Genomic DNA, 21,196 nt, shown 5'->3' on the forward strand with positions numbered 1-21,196 from the left:
CACCAGAGCCCATTGTGATATCCTGGCGACCACCCTTTGTCCCCAGGGCCCATTGTGACATTCCAGGGCCCTCTTTGTCCCTGTCGAGGGTTAAGATTGCGGGGTGACAATCAAACCCTGGCAGATGTGTTGTCAACGTCCTCTCCCCCCCCAATTCCCCCTTTTTCCCCTCCCTCTCCCCCTTTCCACTCAGCACAGGCGATCAGGAGGGGAAGAAGCACAGAGGGGAGAGAGCTGGAAAAGTTCAAGATGTTTTGCTGATGCTACTGATAAGAACAGAGAAAATAATACAAATATACAAAACCCATCTTGTAAGTCTGAGCAACTGCAGAGCCAGCACCCAAAGTCCTGGATTGGACTCTGTAGCCAACCGGAGCTGGATTCAGTCTCTCACTGGCCTCAGTTCACAGGGACGACCAGCAAGGTCCTCTCCTAATGTCGGCCATGAGGAGAAAAGGGCCGAGATCCTCGTGATCTCCCGCTTTTATATGAAGTATTCACGTGAACGGAATGTTATACACAGTTGGTCACCGGTTTCTCGTTGCCCCTCTCGCGAGATGTGCATCCGTGCTTATCAATAAGTTTTCATTCCCTTGCTGGGTTTAACCAAAACATGTGTCCGGTTCTCCAGGAAAATGCAGCTGATATGAAGCTTGAGCTGACAGGCAAATTCACTAAAAGAGAAACTTGTTTTTACCAAAACCAGGACATTCCACCCCTTATAATATGACATTCACTGAATACTTAAACCTTATCAATACAATCTATCAATACAATCTAATTAATCACTACTACTATATATATATATATATATATATACATATGTACATATATACACAGGAGTAATTAATCAGTGGACCATCCTTTGAAAAGTTCATTAAGTTCATTTTGTCACCACAGTCTCCCAGGGCAGGGAAAATGGTCCAAGTGCATCTCATGACCCCTGTTGGTGGGTTAAGGACACCAACTTCCAAGAAGGTGTCGGGCGCCACTCGAAGAAGCCAGCGCTGGTTTCATCACCATTGTCTTGATCTGAAAGACACTTATTAAACATTGTTAGTGCGGCAATTCACATCGTACAGTTCAGCATTGCACATTTTCACCTGAAATCAAATCCCCGTGAGGTGCACACCGAACTTCTCCATCCTTAAGCATCACCCACCAGGTGCTGCCAGGTCCCTGGGCGAAAACAATCCCACGAATAGGTTTGCCTGTGCCTGAGGCAGGAGGAACCCAGACTGCCTTTCCTAACATATTTTTCATGTGTACTACAGGGACTTTATCTCCTTCTACAGTCCATAGAATTTCTGATTGGGCAGGCCCGGCTCGATTGGTTGATCCCCTGGTGTTGCCCAACCAAGTGGCTTTTGCTAAATGTGAATCCCAGTTTTTAAAGGTTCCACCACCAAGTGCCTTTAGTGTAGTTTTTAACAAACCATTGCACCTTTCAGTTTTCCCAGAGGCTGGTGCATGATATGGAATATGATACACCCACTCAATACCATGTTCTTTGGCCCAATTGTCTATAATACTGTTTTTGAAATGAGTACCATTGTCTGATTCAATTCTTTCTGGCGTACTGTGCCGCCAAAGGACTTGCTTCTCAAGGCCCAAGATGGTATTTCGGGCTGTAGCAGGAGGTGCGGCAGATGTTTCCAACCATCCAGTGGTTGCTTCCACCATTGTAAGTACATAACGCTTACCTTGGCGTGTTTGTGGAAGTGTAATATAATCAATCTGCCAAGCTTCTCCATACTTATACTTTAACCATCGCCCCCCATACCATACAGGTTTTAACTGTTTTGCTTGTTTGATTTCGGCGCAAGTTTCACATTCATGAATAACGTGTGAAACAGTGTCCATAGTTAAATCCACCCCTCGATCACGAGCCCATTTGTATGTTGCATCTCTACCTTGATGCCCTGAAGCACCATGGGCCCACCGAGCTAGGAAAAGTTCACCTTTATGTTGCCAGCCCAAGTCCACCTCAGCTACTTTAATCTTAGCAGCTTGATCTGCTTGTTGGTTGTTTCGATGTTCCTCGGTGGCTTGACTTTTAGGCACATGAGCATCTACATGACCAACTTCCCCAGGCAGGCTCTCCAGCCGAGCAGCAATGTCTTCCCACAGCGTGGTTCCCAATGGTTTCACCTCTGCGCTGCCAGTTGCTTTTCTTCCATTGCCGTAGCCACCCCCACAAGGCATTTGCTCCCATCCATGAGTCAGTATAGAGACAAAGCATTGGCCACTTCTCTCGTTCAGCAATGTCCAAAGCCAGCTGGATGGCTTTCACTGCTGCAAACTGACTGGATTCACCTTGTCCTTCAGTGGCTTCTGTAACTTGTCGTGTGGGACTCCACACAGCAGCTTTCACCTTCGATGTTTTCCTACAGACGACAGGATCCACCTGTGAACAGTGCACACTGCTTATCAGTCTCTGAAAGCGGATTATATGGTGGTGCTTCTTCAGCACGTTTTACTTCCTCCTCATCTGCAGACATCCCAAAGTCTTTGCTTTCTGGCCAGTCTGTAATCACTTCTAAGATCCCTGGACGGTTGGGACTTCCAATCCGAGCTCATTGCTTGATCAGTGCAATCCATTTACTCCATGTAACTTCGGTGCCATGATGTGGAGAGGGAACCGTCCCTTTGAACACCCAGCTCAGCACCGGCAGTCGAGGTGCAGGAGGAGCTGTGCTTCAGTGCCCATCACTTCTGAAGCAGCTCCAACTCCTTCATATGCTGCCAGTATCTCCTTTTCAGTTGGAGTACAGTTGGCCTCAGATCCTTTGTATCCTCGACTCCAAAAACCTAAGGGTCGACCTCGGGTTTCTCCTGGTGCTTTGTGCCAGAGGCTCCAGGTAAGTCCATTATCTCCGGCTGCGGTGTAGAGCACATTTTTAACATCTAGTCCAGTTCGGACTGGTCCAAGGGCCACCGCATGAGTTATCTCACGCTTCATTTGTTCAAAGGCTTGGCGTTCAGGGCCCCAGTCAAATTGGTTCTTTTTACGAGTCACTCGATAGAGAGGCTCACAATGTGGCTGTAGTCAGGAATGTGCATTCTCCAAAAACCTACAACGCCCAAGAAAGTCTGTGTCTCCTTTTTATTAGTAGGTGGAGACATTGCTGCAATTTTGTTGATCACATCCATTGGGATCTGACGACGGCCATCTTGCCATTTTATTCCTAAAAACTGGATCTCCCGTGCAGGTCCCTTGACCTTGCTTCGTTTTATGGCAAAACCAGCATCCAAAAGAATCTGAATTATTCTCTCACCTTTTTTGAAGACTTCTTTCGCTGTGTCGCCCCATACGATGATGTCATCAATGTATTGCAAGTGTTCTGGAGCTTCACCTTGCTCCAGCGTGGTCTGGATCAGCCCATGGCAGATGGTAGCACTGTGGTCCCTGGGGTCATTGGTTGGGTCATGGAGTCACTGGTTGGGTGATGGGGTCATTAGTTGAATAATGGGGTCATTGGTTGAATGATGGGGTCATTGGTTGGGTCATGGGGTCACTGATTGGGTGATGGGGTCATTGGTTGAATGATGGGGTCATTGGTTGGGTTGTGGAGTCACTGATTGGGTGATGGGGTCATTGGTTGGGTTCAGGATTGGTTGGTTGGATGATGATGATGGTGGTTGGATGATGATGGTGGTGGTTGGATGATGATGGTGGTGGTTGGATGATGATGGTGGTTGGATGATGATGGTGCTCTATGCCAAGGATGCACGGAGCATCTGGGCCAGTCACAAGAGGACGTTGGGGAGAAGGATTTGGGGGTGCAGCATTTTGAAGTGCAGGGTTTGGAGGAGGGAGGTTTTGGGGGTGAAGGATTTGGTGGTGCTGGTTTTGGGAGTGCAGTGTTAAGGGCGTGGAGGATTAGGGGTGCAGGATTTGTGGGGTTCAGGATTTGGGGGTGCAGGGTATGGGAGGGAAGGATCTGGGGCTTCAGGATTTGGGGGTGCACTGTTTGGGGGTGCAGGGTTTAGAAGTCAGGTCTAAGAGTGCAGAGTTTGGGGTGCAGGGATTTGGGGGGAAATTTAAGGTTGCAGAGTGTGGGGTGCACAGGACTGGGGCACAGGATTTGGGGGTGCGGGGTTTCAGGGTTCAGGATTTGGAGGTGTGGAGTTTTGGGGTGCAGGGGATGGGGTGAAGGATTTGAGGCTGCAGGGTGGTGGGGGAAGGATTTGGGGGTGAGAGATTTGGGGTGCAGGATTTGGGGGTGCAGAGTTTTGGGAGGCAAGGATCTGGGGCTGCAGGATTTGGGGGTTCAGTGTTTAGGGCAGCACAATCTTGGGGTGCAGGGGTCTGCACTGAAGGGTTTGGTAGAGCAGGATTTGGGGGTGCAGGACTTTCGGGTGAGGTTTGGGGGTGCAGGGTTCATGTGTTCAGGAACTGGGGGTGCAGGATTTGAGGGTGCAGGGCTCTGGGTGCAGAGTTTGGGAGTTCAGGGTTTGGGGTGCAGGGGTTTTGGCAGGAGGATCTGAGGGTGCAGGATCTGGGGGGCAGGATTTGGGGTTCAGCATTTTCAGTGCAGGTTTTGGGGGGACTTGATTTTAGGGTGCTCGCTTTGGGCTGCAGGATCTGGGTGCAGGATTTAGGGTTCGGGGTTCAGGGATGCAGTGAAGTGCGGGATCTGGGGTGCTCGATTTTGGGGTGCAGAGTCTTGCAGGAAGGATCTGGGGGTGCAGGGTTTAGGGTGCAGAATTTGGGGGTGTAGGGTTTTAGGGAGAAAGGCTTGGGGGTGCAGGTCTAGGGGGGTTAAATTTGGGGGCAAAGGGTTTGAAGGAGCAGGATTTGGGGTCAGGATTTGGGGGTGCAGGGTTTGGGCGTGCAGTGCTGAGGTGGTGGAGGGTGCAGGGTTTGTGGTGAAGGTTTTGGGGTGCAGGATCTGGGGGTGCAGGATTTGGGCATGAATACTTTTGGGGTGCAGGATTTGAGGATGCAAAATCTGATGGTGCAAGGTTTGGGTGTTCAAGATGTAGGCGAGCAGGATCTTGGGTTTTGGGGCACAGGGCTGGGTGAGGCCAGATTTGGGGTGCAGGTCTGGGTGAGGGATCTGGGGGTGCAGGGTTTGGTAGTGCGGGAATTGAGGGTGCAGAGTTTGGGGGGCAGGGCTTGGGGGAGCAGGAGTTTGGGGTTCAGAACCTGTGGGTGCAGAGTTTGGGGTGCAGAACCCGTGGGTACCGGGTTTGGGGAGGCAGAATTGGGGGTGCAGGGTTTTGGGGTTCAGGACATGGGGTTGAGGATTTGGGGGTGCAAGGTTTGGAAGTGCATTGATTAGGGGGAAGGATTTAGGGTGGTGGGATTTGGGGGCACGGGGTTTGGGGGTCAGCATTTGGGGGTGCAAAGCTTAGGGGGCAGCGTTTTGAGTGCAAGTTGGGGGAGGACTTGATTTTAGGGTGCAGGGTTTGGGGTGCGAGTTTGGGGATGGCAGCATTTCGGGTATACAGTTTGGGGGTGCAGGGTTTTGGGGAGCAGTATCTGGGGGTACAGGATTATGGGATGTGCAGGGTTTGGGGGAGCAGGGTTCAGGTTTGCAGGGTTTGGTATCACAGGTTTGGGGGGTTCATGGCTTGGGAGGAAGGATTTGGGGGTGCAGAATTTAGGGGTGCACGTTTTAAGGGTGCAGAGCTTAGGGGGAAGAATCGGAGATGTAGGGGTTTTGGGGACATTATCTGGGGGTCAGGATTTGGGGTGCAGGGTTTTGAGGTGCAGGGTTCAGGTGTTCAGGGTTTGAGGAAAGGATCTGGAGGTGCAGGGCTTTGGAGTGGAGGATTTTGGGGTGCAGGGTTAGTTGGGATTTGGGGTTGCAGGGATTTGGGGTGCAGGGTTTGGTGGTGCATTGGTTTTGGGGGTGGAGGACTGGGGGACACAGGGTTTCAGGGTGCAGGATGTGGGGGTGCAGGATTTGGGAGTGCAGAGTTGGGGGGCAGAATTTTTGGTGCAGGGTTTTGGGGTACAGGACTTGGGGGTGCAGGGTGTTGAGGAAGGATCTGGGGGTGCATTGTTTGGGGGGCTGGATGAGGAGGTGCACGATTTAGGGCTGCAGAGCCTGGGGGGCAGGGGTTTGTTGGCAGAATGTGGGGCTGCGGGGTTCTGGGGTGCAGAGTTTGGGAGATCAGGGGTTTGGGGTGCAGGGGTTTGGGGGGAAATTTAACGTTGCGCAGTGTGGGTTGCATTGGTTTTGGGGTGAAGGATTTGGGGGTGCGGGGTTTGGGGGTCAGGGTCTGGGGGTGAAAGGCAGTGGGGAAGGATCTGGGGGTGAGATATTTGGGGTGCAGGGTTTGGGATGCCAGGTTTGGGGTGAAGGGTTTGGGGGCAGGGATCTGGGGTGCAGGATTAGGGCAATCAGGGCTGGGGGGGTAAGTTTGTGTGGGGCAGAATTTCGGGGTGCAGGGTCTGGGTGGGCAGGATTTCGGGGGATCCGGGCTTGGGAGTGCAGGATTTTGGAGTACAGGGTTTGGGGGTGCAGGCTTGGGGAGGCAGAATTTGGGGGTGCAGGTTTGGAAGGGTCAGGACCTCGGGGGGCACAGTTTGGACAGCACAATGGGGGGTGCAGGATTTGGGAGAGAAGGATCTGGGGGGGCAGGGTTTGGGCTGAAGGGTTTGGTAGGGCAGGGGTTGGGGGAGCAGGATTTGCGGGTTCAGAACCTGAGGGTGCAGGGTATTGGGGAGCAGGATCTAGAAGGGCAGGGTTTGGGGGTGCAGGATTTTGGGGAGCAGAGTTTGGGGGTTCATGACGTGGGGATGGAGGAATTCGGGGCGCAGGGTTTGTGGGTGCAGGGTTCACATGTTTAGGACCTGGGGGTGCAGAATTTAGGTGTGCAGGGGTCTGGGGTGCTGGGTTTTGGGGTGCAGGATCAGGGGGTGCAAGGTTTGGAAGTGCAGGGTTTTGGGGTGCAGGGTTTGGGAAATCAAGGTTTGGGGTTCCAGGATTTGGGGGTGCAGTGTTAGGGGGTGAATGCTTTCGAGGGGCAGGGTTTGGGGGTGTATGATCTGGGGGTGAAGGGTTTCAGGGTGCAGGGTCAGGGGGAAGGATTTGGGGGGCAGGGTTAGGTGGGATGTGGGGCTGCAGGGTTTAAGCGTGCAGGATTTTGGGGTGTAGGGGTTTGTAGTGCAAGGTTCGGTAGGGCAGGATTTGGGGGTGCAGGGCTTTGGGGTGAGGGATTTCAGGGTGCCGGGTTTGGGAGGGAAGGATCTGGGGGTACAGGTTTTGGGGCTTCGGGCTTTTAGGGTGCAACTTGTGGAGCACGGGGTTTCAGGGTGCAAGGTTCCGTGGTGTGGGGTTTGAGGGTGAAGGGTTTGGGGAGACAGAATTGGGGGTGCAGGGTTTGGGATTGCAGGGTGTGGGGGAAGGATCTAGGGGTACAAGGTTTGGGGTAGCAGGGTTTTGGGGAGCAGGGTTTCGGGGTCAGGCTTTAGGGGACAGGGTTTGGGGGGCAGGGCTGGGAGGGATGATTTGGGGGTGCAGGGTTTAGGGCAGCAGGATCTTGGGGTGAAGGGGTTTGGGCTGAAGGGTTGGGTAGGACAGGATTTGGGGTGCAGGATTTTAGGGTGCAACTTGTGGGGGCAGGATTTGGGGTACAGGAGGTTGGGGGTGCAGGGTTTGGGGGTGTAAGATTTGTGGAGCAGGGACTGGGGGTGAAGGTCTTGTGGAGGCAGAATTGGGGGTGCAGATTTTGGGTGTTCAGGACCTGGGGCTTCAGGATTTGGGGGTGCACTGTTTGGGGGTGCAGGGTTTAGAAGTCAGGTCTAAGAGTGCAGCGTTTGGGGTGCAGAGTGTGGGGTGCACAGGACTGGGGCACAGGATTTGGGGGTGCAGGGTTTCAGGGTTCAGGATTTGGAGGTGTGGAGTTTTGGGGTGCAGGGGATGGGGGTGAAGGATCTGAGGGTGTAGGGTGGTGGGGGAAGGATTTGGGGGTGAGAGATTTGGGGTGCAGGATTTGGGGGTGCAGAGTTTTGGGAGGCAAGGATCTGGGGCTGCAGGATTTGGGGGTTCAGTGTTTGGGGCAGCACAATCTTGGGGTGCAGGGGTTTGCAGTGAAAGGTTTGGCAGGCAGGATTTGGGGTGCAGGATTCTGGGGTGCTGGGTTTGGGGTACAGGATTTGGTGTTGCAGGGATGGGGTTGAAGGGCTTGGGTTTCCAGGCCTTTGAGGTGCAGGATTTGGAGGTGCAAGGTTTGGGAGGGAATTCTTTGGGGTGCAGGGTTTGGGGGCAGGGTTTGGGGCTGTAGGCAACGAGAAGAGAGGAGATGGAGAGAACAGTGGGGAGGTGGAGGAGCAGGAGTGGAGGTGAATACCAGAGAGAGCGAGTGTGTGCGGATCAGCAGTGATCACCCCAAACCTGCCCCGCAGACACGGCACCCAAAATCCTGCACCCCAAAATACTCTTCCCAAACCTGCACCCCAGATCCTGACCCCAAGCCCTGCACCAAAACCCTGCCCCTCAGTCCTGCACCCCCAAATCCTCCACCCCCGATCCTGACTTCCCAAACCCTGCACCCCAAATCCTGCACCCCCAAATTCGGCCCTACCAAACTCTGCACCCCTAAACCCTACAACTGAAACCTTGCACCTCCTAATCCTGCCCTCCCTACCTTCCTGAACCCCGAAACCTGCACCCCAAACCCTGCATTCCCAAATCTTTCCGTCCTATACCCTACACCCCTAAACCCTGCCCCCAAACCCTGCACCCCAAAGAATTCCCTCCCAAACCCTGCACCTCCAAATCCTGCACCTCAAAGGCCTGGCAACCCAAGCCCTTCAACCCCATCCCTGCAACACCAAATCCTGTACCCCAAAACCCAGCACCCCAGAATCCTGCACCCCAAATCCTGCCTACCAAACCTTTCACTGCAAACCCCTGCACCCCAAGATTGTGCTGCCCTAAACACTGAACCCCCAAATCCTGCAGACCCGGATCCTTGCCTCCCAAAACTCTGCACCCCCAAATCCTGCACCCCAAATCTCTCACCCTCACCACCCTGCACTCCCAACCCCTACACCCCAAAACTCCACACCTCCAAATCCTGAACCCTGAAACCCCGCACCCCCAAATCCTGAGCCCCAGTCCTGTGCACCCCACACTCTGCAACCTTAAATTTCCCCCCAAGCCCCTGCACCCCAAACGCTGCACTCTGAGACCTGACTTCTAAACCCTGCACCCCCAAACAGTGCACCCCCAAATCCTGAAGCCCCAGATCCTTCCCTCCCATACCCTGCACCCCCAAATCCTGAACCCTCAGATCCTGAATTCCAGGATCTTGCACCCCCAGACCCTGCACCCCCAAATCAGACACACGAACACCCTGCACCCCCAAATCTTGCACCTCTAAGCCTCCACCCCTTAACACTGCACCCCCAAATCTTTCACCCCAAAACCTCAACCCAGAACCCTGTACCCCAAAACCCTACACCTCCAAATCCTGAACCCTTAAACCCTGCACCCCCAGATCCTCCCCCCAAAGGAATGCACCCCCAAAACCTGCACCCCCAGATGCTGCTGCCCCATACCCAGCACCCCAAACTCTGCACCCAGAAATCCTGCACTCTCATAACCCTGCACCTCAAACAATTCCCTCAACCCTGCACCCCCAAACCCTGTAACCCCAATCGCTGCACCCCCAGGTCCTGTCCCCAAACTCTGCACTGCCAGATCCTGCCCCCCGTAACCCTTAAAGCCCAAATATTGCACCCCCAGATCCTTCCTCAACACCCTGCACCCCCAAATTCCCCACCGAAAACCTGCACCCCAGATCCTGCACCACCAAGTTCTGTGCCCTGAAGCCCTGCACTTAAAATCCTGCCCCCTAACTCTGCACCCCCGAATCCTGCACCCCCAAATCCTGCATCCCTAAACCCTGCACCCCCAAATCCTTCAACCCCCAAAGCCAATGCACTGCCAAACCCTGGACCCCCAGATACTGCACCCCAGAACCCTGAACGTTGAAATCCTGCACCCCCAAACCCTGCAGCCCAGAACCCTGTACCCGATATCCTGCCGCCCCACAACTTGCACCCCCAAACCTGCAACCCCAAATACTGCACCACAAATCCTGCATCTTGAAACCCTGCACCCCTAAATCCTTCTTCCCAAGCCATGAATCCCCAAATCCTGCACCCCCAAATCCTGCACCCCCAAATCCTTCACCCCCAAATCCTTCACCCCAAAATCGTTCCCCCAAACCATTCGCCCCCGAATCTTTTATGTCCAAACCTGTCCCCCAAACCTTGCACCCCTGAACTCTGCTCCCCCAAAGCCGGCCTGCGAAACCTTTTCAACCAATTCCATCACCCCCAGATCCTGCTCCCCAAACCCTGCACCCAAAATCCTGCCCCACAAACCCTGCGCCCTCAAATTCTGACCCCCAATCAATGCACTGACAAACCCTGCACCCGCAGATCCTTCCCCCCCAGACCTGGCACCCTGATATCGCTCACCCCAAATCCCTGCACTCTCAAATCTTGCACACCCCAAAAATGTGCACCCCCAAATCGTTCACCCCATATCCTGCCCCTTTAAACCCTGCACTTCAAAACCCTGCACCCCCAAATCCTTTCCCCAAACACCCTGCACCCATTAATCCTGTACCCCCAAATCCTGCACCCCAGGTCCTGAAACTTCAAACCCTGCGCCCTCAGATCCTTCCTTACCCAACCCTGCACCCCCAAATCTTCCAACCCCCAAGTCCTGAACACCTGAACCCTGCACCCCCAACTCCTCACCCCAAAGCCCTGCACCCCCAAATTCTGCCTCTAAACCCTAAACAACAAGGTTCTGCACCCCAAACCCTGCTCCCCCAGATCCTGCTCCCCAGATCCTGCACCCCAGAATCCTGCACCCCCATGCTGTGATCCCTGCACCCTGACCCCCAGATCCTTCCCTCCCAAAACCCGTAGGCCCATAACCCTGCACCCCAAAGCGCTGCACCTCCAGATCGTGAACCTTTAAACCCTGCACCCCAAATCCTTCCTCCCCAAAACCTGCACCCCAAAACCCTACAATCCCAGATCTTGCACCTGCAAATCTCTGCACTCCACAACCCTGCACCCTCAAATCCTGCACCCCTATATCCTGCCCCCCAAAACCCTGGCACCTCCAAACCCTTGACCCCCAAATCCTGCAACCCTAAACCAGGCACCCCCAAACCCTTCCCCACCAAACCCTGCACCCCTCAGACCCTGAAGCCCAAATCCCTCTCCCAAAGCCCCTGCACCCCTGAAATCCTGTTCCCTAAGACCCTGCAGCCACAGGTCCTGAACCCCAAACCCCTGCACCCCAAAATACTGCACCCCAATCCCTGCAGGCCAACCCCGGCACCCCAGAGCCCTTCAACGCAAAATCCTGCACCCCCAGTTCCTGAACACGCAAATCCTGCCCTCCTAAACCCTGCACCCCAAAACCTGGCCCCCAACACTGCACCCCAAAGCCCAGCACCCCAAGACCCTTCATCCCCAAACCCTGAGCCCCCAAATCATGCACCTCCAGATCCTGAACCCCAAACCCTTTTCCCACAAACACTGCACCCCCATATCCTGCACCCCAAGATCCTGCTACCCTAAACCCTGAACCCCCAAATCCTGCACCCCCGATTCCTCTCTCACAAGCCCTGCACCCCAAAACTCTGCACCCCCAAATCCTCTCCCCCCAAACAATGCACCTGGAACCTTGAACCCGCAAAGCCTGCACGCCCAGGTCCTGAACACCTGAACCCTGCCCCCGCAAATCCTTTAACCCCCAAACCCAGCACCCCAAACCCTGTACCCCCAGATCGTTCCCCAAACACCCTGCACCCCCAAACCCTGCACCCCAAATTCCTGCCCTACCAAGCCCTTCACCCAAACCCCCGCACCCTTAAATCCTGCACCCCTAAACCCTGCACCCCCAAATCCTGCACCTCCAGATCCTTCTTTCCTTCCTTCCTTCCTAAAGCCTGCACCCCAAATCGTGCCCTACCAAACCCTTCACCCCAAACCCCTGCACCCCACAGTCTTGCTCCCCCTAATCCTGCCATCCCAAACCCTGCACCCCAAATTCTCCCCCCAAACCCCGATCCCTGAAACACTGCACCTCCAAACCCTGTACCCCCAAATCCTTCCCCAACACCCTGCACCCCCAAACCCTGCACCCCTAAGCCTGAACCCTAAATCCCTCACCCAAAACCCCTGCAGCCCCAAACCCTGCTCCCCTAAATCTTGAACACCCAAACCTTGCACCCTCAAACCCTGCACCCCTAAATCCTGCAGCACCAAACCCTGCCCCCCAAATCCTGCACCCCTAAATTCATCCCTACCAAACTTTGCACCCCTAAATCCTGAAATCTTACACCCCCTAATGCTGCCCTCCCAAATCCTGAGCCCTGCACCCCCAAAGCCTGCATTCCCAAACGCAGCACCCCCGGTCCTGAACACCCAAACACTGCACCCCCAAATTAGGCAGCCCCAAACCCAGCACCCCAAAATCCTCTGTTCACAAACTCTGAACGCCCCGAACCTGGACCCCCACATGTGCACCCCCAAAATCATGCCCCCCGGAAACGCTGCACTTCAAAACCCTGCACCCCCAAATCCTTCCCCCAAAACCCTGCCCCCCCAAACCCTACACCCCAAGGTCCTTCCCCCACCTCCTGGAACCGCAAACCCTGCACCCCAAAGAATTCCCTCCCAAACCTTGCACCTCCAAATCCTGCACCTCAAAGGCCTGGAAACCCAAGCCCTTCAACCCCATCCCTGCAACACCAAATCCTGTACCCCAAACCCAGCACCCCAGAATCCTGCACCCCAAATCCTGCCTGCCAAACCTTTCACTGCAAACCCCTGCACCCCAAGATTGTGCTGCCCCAAACACTGAACCCCCAAATCCTGCAGCCCCAGATCCTTGCCTCCCAAAACTCTGCAGCCCCAAATCCTGCACCCCAAATCTCTCACCCCCAAATCCTTCCCCCACCGCCCTGCAGCCTCAGATCCTTCACCCCCATCCCCTGCACCCCAAAACTCCACACCTCCAAATCCTGAACCCTGACACCCCACACCCCCAAATCCTGTGCCCCAGTCCTGTGCACCCCACACTCTGCACCCCAAACGCTGCACTCTTAGACCTGACTTCTAAACCCTGCACCCCCAAATCGTGAAGTCCCAGATCCTTCCCTCCCATACTCTGCAGCCCCAAATCCTGAACCCCCAAATCCTGCACCCCTAATCCTCCACCCTCTTAACACTACACCCCCAAAACCTGAACCACCAAATCTTTCACCCCCAAAACCTCCCTCCTCCAAACCCTGCACTTCAAAATGCTGCACCCCCAAATCCTTCTCCCCAACACCCTGCACCCCCAGATCCTGACCTCAAAAGCCTGCACCCCAAATCCTGTACCCCAAAGCCCTGCACTCTCAAATCATACATGCCCAGAACGTGCACCCTAAACTGTGCACCCCAAAATCCTAAACCCCTTAACCATGCACCCCCAAATCCTCCAGACCCATGTCCCGAACCCAGCACCCCAAAATCTACCCCCCAAAACCTACATCCCCAAATCCTGCACCCCCAGGTCCTGAACAGCCAAAATCTGCACCCCCAATTCTGCCTCCCCAAGACCTGCACCCCCAATTCTGCCTCCACAAGACCTTCACCCCCAGTCCCTGCTTCACTAAATCCTACACCCCCAAACCCTGCACCCCCAACCTCCTGGACCCCAAACCCTGCCCCCACAAGTTGCACCCTAAAATCGTGCACCCCAAATCCTGTCCTACCCACCCTTCACCCCAAACCCCTTCACCCCAAGATCCTGCTGCCCTAAACCCTGCACCCCCAAATCATCCCTCCCAGCCCTGCCCCCCAAACCCTGTCCCCCTAAAGCCTGACTCCGAAACCCTGCTCCCCAAAACCCTGCTACCCCCAATCTTGTACCCCCAGATCCTTCCCCCAACACCCTGCAATCCCAAACCCTGCACCCCCAATTCTGGCGCTAAACCCTGCACCCCCAAAACCCTGCACCCCAAAACCTTCTACCCCATAATTTGCACCCCAAAGCCCTGCACCCCCAAATCCCTGCACCCCAAATCCTGCCTCTAAATGCTGAACTACAAGGTTCTGTACCCCAACAGCCTGCTCACCCAGATCCTGCACCCCAGAACCCTGCACCCCCATATTCTGATCCCTACAGCCTGCACCCCCAGCTCCTGCACCCCCAAAACCTGTACCCCTAAATCCTGCACCCTTCAACCCTGCAGCCCACAACGCTGCACCCCCAACCTCTGCAGCCCCAGTTCCTTAACGCGTGAAACCTGCGCCCCCAAGTCCTGCACCTCAAAACCTTACACCCGGAATCCTGCCCCCCCAAACCATGCACCCCAAAATCAAGACCCCTCAAACTTGCACTCAAAGGTCCACACCAAGAAACCCTCCCCGCCCAGTTCCTAAAGACATGGAACCTGCACCCCCAAATCCCGCACCCCAAAACCCTGCCCCCCAGTACCCCAGACCACCAAATCTTGCACCTCCAAATCCTGCCCCCTTTAGCCCTGCACTTAAAACCCTGCACCCCAAATCCTGCAACCAAACCCTGTACCCCAAATCCTGCAACCAGCCCTTGTACCCCTAAATCCTTGACCTCCACATCCCGAATCTCCAAACGCAGCAACCCCAAAACCCTACACCCCCAATCCCTGCACCCCCAAATCATTGTCCTTCAAATCCCACACACAAAGCTCGTACACCCCCAGATCTTGCACCCCAACACATTGCACCCCAAATCCTGCACCCCCAAATCCTCCAGCCCCATGTCCCAAACCCCCAAACCCTGCACCCTCAAGTCTTGCACCCTAATTCTGCCTCCCCAAGACCTGCACCCCCAAACCCTGCACCACTAAACCCTGCACCCCCAAACCCTGTACCCCAAATCCTGACCCCCACAAGTTGCACCCTAAAAACCTGCACCCCAAATCTTGTCCTACCCAACCCTTCACACCAAACCCCTTCACCCCAAGATCCTGCTGACCTAAACCCTGCACCCCAAAATCATCCCTCCCAGCCCTGCCCCCCAAACCCTGTCCCCCTAAAGCCTGACCCCTAAACCCTGCTCCCCAAAACCCTGCTACCCCCAATCTTGCACCCCCCAACTCTGCACCCTCAGATCCTGCTGCTCCAAACCCTGCACCCCCAAATCCTCCAGCCCCACGTCCCGATCTCCCAAACCCTGCACCCCACAACCCTGCACCCCACAACCCCTTCACCCCCAAATCCTGCACCCCCAGCCCTACCCAATAAAATTTCCACCCCCAAATCCTGCCCTACCAAGCCCTCCACCCCAAACCCCTGCACCCCAAGATCCTGCTCTCCTATACCCTGCACCCCCATATCCTCCTTCCCCAAACCCTGCACCCCAAAACACTTCACTCCAAACCACTGCACCCCTAAATCCTGCAACCCCAAATCCTGGCCCCCAAACCCGGCAACCCAAACTCCTGCACCCAAATATCCTACTGCCCTAAACCCTGAACCCCCAAATCCTGCACCCCTGGAACCTGCAACCCCAGACTCTGCAGCCACAAATCAGGCCCCGCAAAATCCTTGCACCCCCAAATCCTGCACCACCTAATCCTCCAACCCCCTAACACAAACACCTAACCCCTTCTCCCCAGGGCCCATTGTGACACCATGGGGGACCCCCTTCTCACTGAGGACCCATTGTGACATCGCAGGACCCACCCTTGTCCTCAGGGCCCATTGTGACATCCTGGGCACCCCTTTTGTCCCCAGGGCCCATTGTGGCACCATGGGGACCCCCTTTGTCCCCAGGGCCCATTGTGACATCCCAGGACCCCCCTTTGTCCCCAGGGCCCATTGTGACAGGGTGGAGATCCCCCTTGTCCCCAGGCCTGTTGTGATGTCCCAGGACTCCCCATTGTCCCCAGGGCCCATTGTGACACCTTGGGGACCCCCCTTGTCCTAAGGGCCCATTGTGACATCCTGGGGACCCCCTTGTCCCCAGGGCCCATAGTGAAGTCCCAGGACCCCCTTTGTCCCAAGGGCCCATTGTGACGTCCCCGGATCCCCCATTGTCCCCAGAGCCCATTGTGACATCCTGGGGACCCCCATTGTCCACAGGGCCCATTGTGACATTCAGGGGACAGCCTTGGTCCCTAGGGCCCATTGTGACACCGTCGGGACCCCCGTTGTCCCCAGGGCCCATTGTGACATCCCAGGACCCCCCATTGTCTCCAGGGCCCATTGTGACATACTGGGGACTCCCCTTTGTCCCCAGAGCCCATTGTGACACCGTGGGGACCCCCTTTGTCCACAGGGCCCATTGTGGCATCTAAGGACCCCCCAATTGTGCCCAGGGTTCATTGTAACATATCAGGACGTCCCATTGTCCCCAGGGCCCATTGTGACGTCCCAGGACCCCCCGTCATCCCCAGGGCCCATTGTGACGTCCCAGGAACCCCCTTTGTCCCCAGGGCCCATTGTGACATCCCAGGACCCCACTTTATACTGAAGGCCCATTGTGACATCCTGGGGACCCCCTTTGCCCCAGGGCCCATTGTGACGTCCCCGGACCCCCCATTGTCCCCAGGGTCCATTGTGACATCCTGGGGACCCCCATTGTCCCCAGGGCCCATTGTGACATTCAGGGGACAGCCTTTGTCCCAAGGGCCCATTGTGACACCGTTGGGACCCCTGTTGTCCCCAGAGCCCATTGTGACATCCTGGAAACCCGCTTTGTGCCCAGGGCACATTGTGACCTCCCAGGACCCCACTTTGTCCCCAGGGCCCATTGTGACATCCTCGGGACGCCCCTGGTCCCCAGAGCCCGTTGTGACATCCTGGGGACTCCCCTCTGTCCCCTGGGCCCATTGTGACACCGTGGGGACCCCCTTTGTCCCCAGGGCCCATTGTGACATTTAGGGACCTCCCAGTTGTGCCCAGGGCTCATTGTGACATCCCAAGACCCCCCATTGTCCCCAGGGCCCATTGTGACGTCCCAGGACCCCCCGTCATCCCCAGGGCCCATTGTGACAGGGTGGGGACTCCCTTTGTCCTCAGGGGCCATTGTGATGTCCCAGGATCCCCGTTTGTCCCCAGGGTCCATTGTGACATCTCAGGACACCCCAATTGTTTCCAGGGCCCATTGTGACATCCTGGGGACCGCCCAGTTGTCCCCAGGGCCCATTGTGGCATCCTGGGTACCCCTTTTATCCCCAGGGCCCATTGTGACATCCTGGGGACTCCCCTTGTCACTGGGGACCCATTGTGACACCATGGGGACCACCCCTTTCTCCCCAGTGCCCATTGTGACATCCTGGGGACCCCTTTGTCCCCAGGGCCCATTGTGACATCCCAGGACCCCCCTTTGTCACCAGGGCCCATTGTGACGTCCCAGGACCCCTCTTTGTCCCCAGGGCCCATTGTGACATCCCCGGACCCCTCATTGTCCCCAGAACCCATTGTGACATCCTGGGGACCCCCCTTGTCACTGGGGACCCATTGTATACACCATGGGGACCCCCATTGTCCCCAGGGCCCATTGTGACATCCTGGGGACCCCCCCTTGTCACTGGTGACCCATTGTGACACCATGGGGACCCCCGTTTGTCCCCAGGGCTCATTGTGACATCCCAGGACCCCCCATTGTCCCAAGGACCCATTGTGACATATCAGGACCCCACTTGTCACTGGGGACCCATTGTGACACCATAGGGACCCCCGTTTGTCCCCAGGGCTCATTGTGACATCCCAGGACCTCCCATTGTCCCCAGGGCCCATTGTGACATCATGGGGACCGCCTTGTCCCTCTGGCCCGTTGTGGCACCGTGGGGACCTCCTTTGTCCCCAGGGCCCATTGTGACACCATGGGGACCCCTTTTGTCCCTGTGGTCCTATGTGACATCCCAGGACCCCACTTTGTACCCAAGGCCCATTGTGACACCGTGGGGACCCCCCTTGTCACCAGAGCCCATTGTGACATCCTGGGGACCCCCTTGTTCCCCAGGGCCCACTGTGATGTCCCAGGACCCCCCCTTGTCCCCAGAGCCCATTGTGACATCCTGGGGACCCCCTTGTTCCCCAGGGCCCACTGTGATGTCCCAGGACCCCCCCTTGTCCCCAGAGCCCATTGTGACATCCTGGGGACGCCCTTTTTCCCCAGGACCCATTGTGGCACCATTGGGACCCCCTTTGTCACTGGGGCCCATTGTGACTTCCCAGGACCTCACTTTGTCCCCAGGGCCCATTGTGACTTCCGGGGGACCCCCTTTGTCACCAGGGCCCATTGTGACGTCCCAGGACCCCTCCTTGTCCCCAGGGCCCATTGTGACGTCCCCGGACCCCCCATTGTTCCCAGACCCATTGTGACATCCTGGGGACCCCCTTTGTCCCCAGGGCCCATTGTGACATTCAGGGGACAGCCTTTGTCCCAAGGGCCCATTGTGACATCACAGGACCCCCTTTGTCCCCAGGACCCATTGTGACATCCTGGGCACCCCCTTTGTCCCCAGGGCCTATTGTGACAGTGTGGGGACTCCCTTTGTCCCCAGGGTCCATTGTGAAATTCTGGGGACCCCCTTTGTCCCCAGGGCCCATTGTGACATCTCAGGACCCCCCAATTGTTTCCAGGGCTTATTGTGACATCCTGGGGACCCCCCTTTGTCCCCAAGGCCCATTGTGATAGGGTGGGGAACCCCTTTGTCTCCAGGGCCCATTGTGCCATCCTGGGAACCCCACTTTGTTCCCAGGACCCATTGTGATGTCCACAATGGCCCCGTTGTCCCAAGGGGTCATTGTGACATCCTGGGGACCTCCTTTGTCCCCAGGACCCATTGTGACGTCCCAGGACCCTCCATTTTTCCAAGAGCCCATTGTGACATCCTGGCGACCCTGCTTTTTCCTCAGGGCCCATTGTGGCACCATGGGGAGCCCCTCTGTCTCCAGGGCCCATTGTGACATTTAGGGGACTCCTCTTTGTCCCCAGGGCCCATTGTGACATCCCAGGATCCCCCAATTGTCCCCAGGGCCCATTGTGACATCCTCGGGACCCCCCTTTGTCCCCAGGGCCCATTGTGACACCGTGGGTACCCTGCTTGTCCCCAGGGCTCATTGTGACATCCTGGGGACCCCCCGTTGTCCCAGGTCCCATTGTGACATCCCAGGACCCCCCTTTTTCCCCAGGGCCGATTGTGACTTCCTGGGGACCCCCTTTGTCCCCAGGGCCCATTTTGGCACCATAGGGACGCCCTTTGTCACTGGGGCCCATTGTGACATCCCAGGACACCCCTTGTCTCCAGGGCCCATTGTGATATTCAGGGAACTGCTATTTGTCCCCAGGGTCCATTGTGACATCCCAGGACACCCCCTTGTCCCCAGGGCCCTTTGTGACATTCAGGGGACCCCTCTTTGTCCCCAGGGCCCGTTGTTGCATCCTCAGGTCCCCCCTTGTCCCCAGGGCCCATTTTGACATTCAGGAGAGCCCTCTTTGTCCCCAGGGCCTGTTGTGACATCCTGGGGACCCCCTTTGTCACTGGGGCCCATTGTTACATCCCAGGACCCCCCTTTGTCTGCAGGTCCCATTGTGACATTCAGGGGACCCCACTTTGTCCCCAGGGCCCACTGTGACGTCCTAGGACCTCCCTTTGTCCCCAGGGCCCATTGTGACACCGTGGGGACCCCCTGTTTTCCCCAGGACCCATTGTGACATCTGGTGGACCCCCTTGTCCCCAGGGCCCATTGTGGAACCGTGGGGACCCTCCTTGTCACTAGGGCCCATTGTGACACCATGGGGACCACCCCTTTCTCCCCAGTGCCCATTGTGACATCCTGGGGACCCCACTTATCCCCAGAGCCCATTATCACATCCTTGGGACCCCTGTGTCCCCAGAGCCCATTGTGACATCCTGGGGAGCCCCCTTTGTCCCCAGAACCCATTATCACATCCTGGGGACCCCTGTGTCCCCAGGGCCCATTGTGACGTCCCAGGAACCCCCATTGTCCTCAGGGTGCATTGTGACATTCAGGGGACCCACATTTGTCCCCAGGGCCTATTGTGACATCCTGGGGAGTCCCCTTTGTCCCCAGGGCCCATTGTGACACCATGGGGAACCCCCTTTGTCCCCAGTGCCCATTGTGACATCCTGGGTACCCCTATGTCCCCAGGGCCCATTGTGACATCCCAGGACCCCCCCTTGTCCTCAGGGCCCATTGTGACATCCTGGAGAGTCCCCTTTGTCCCCAGGGTCCATTGTGACATCCCAGGACCCCCCTTTTTCCCCAGGGCCCATTGTGACACCATGGGGAACCCCCTTGTCACTGGGGACGCATTGTGACACAATGGGGACCCCCCCTTTGTCTCAGGTGCCCATTGTGACATCCTGGGGACCCCCTTTATCCCCAGGACCCATTGTGACGTCCCAGGACCCTCCATAGTCCCCAGAGCCCATTGTGACATCCTGGGGTCCCCCCTTTCCCCCAGGGCCCATTGTGACATCCTGGGGACTCCTCTGTGTCCCCTGGGCCCATTATGACATCCTGGGCACCCCGTTTGTCCCCAGGACCCATTGTGACGTCCCAGGGCCCCACTTTGTCCCCAGGGCCCATTGTTACAGGGTGGGACCCCCCTTGTCCCCAGGGCCCATTGTGACATCCTGGTGACTCCCTTTGTCCCCAGGGCCCATTGTGGCACCATGGGGACCCTCTTTGTCACTGGGGCCCATTGTGACATCCCAGGACCCCACTTTGTCTTAGAAGGTCACTGATCGGACTACTGGTACATCCTGACTCTGCTTTCTCAATAAACATTGAAGAACACCTGGGGTTTGTTTGCTCCAAGGGAAAACTTCCCTGCCACGGTTCCTGGTTCCCGGTCCTGTTTCCCGGTCCGGTTTGGCTTCGCTATCAGAACAGCTGCTGCCTCCACAGCCGCGCTCAAAGTCCCCGTTGTGACACCGGGATGGCGGGAGAAGGGGGGTGGCGGGGGCGGCAGCGGCGGCGATTGGGGGGGGGCAGTCGGGGCTGGGCGGACAAGCGGCGGCTGCTGCGGCTCCTCAGGCAGCGACAGCAGCAGCGATCGGGGGGACGTGGGGGGGCGGACAAGCGGCGGCTGCTGCGGCTCCTCAGGCAGCGACAGCAGCAGCGATCGGGGGGACGTGGGGGGCGGACAAGCGGCGGCTGCTGCGGCTCCTCAGGCAGCGACAGCAGCAG

General features: G+C 56.7%; 1 long non-coding RNA gene across 2 annotated transcripts in view; it reads left to right on the top strand.

Annotated features, from left to right (window-relative positions):
• LOC139826133 (uncharacterized) overlaps positions 1–20,803 on the top strand; it is a 60,310-nt gene extending 39,507 nt beyond the window's left edge. Inside the window, exons 2-3 of one of the 2 annotated variants that reach the window (XR_011736169.1) lie at positions 194–3,394; positions 15,646–20,803. This is a non-coding gene — a long non-coding RNA (uncharacterized lncRNA). Of the gene's footprint in view, positions 1–193; positions 3,765–15,645 lie in introns of those variants that run through there. The other variant, XR_011736168.1, reaches the window with a different exon arrangement.
• The last annotated feature ends 393 nt before the right edge of the window (positions 20,804–21,196 follow it).

This window comes from Patagioenas fasciata, chromosome 35 (genome assembly GCF_037038585.1).
Source record: "Patagioenas fasciata isolate bPatFas1 chromosome 35, bPatFas1.hap1, whole genome shotgun sequence".
In the NCBI taxonomy this organism is placed as follows: Eukaryota; Metazoa; Chordata; class Aves; order Columbiformes; family Columbidae; genus Patagioenas; species Patagioenas fasciata.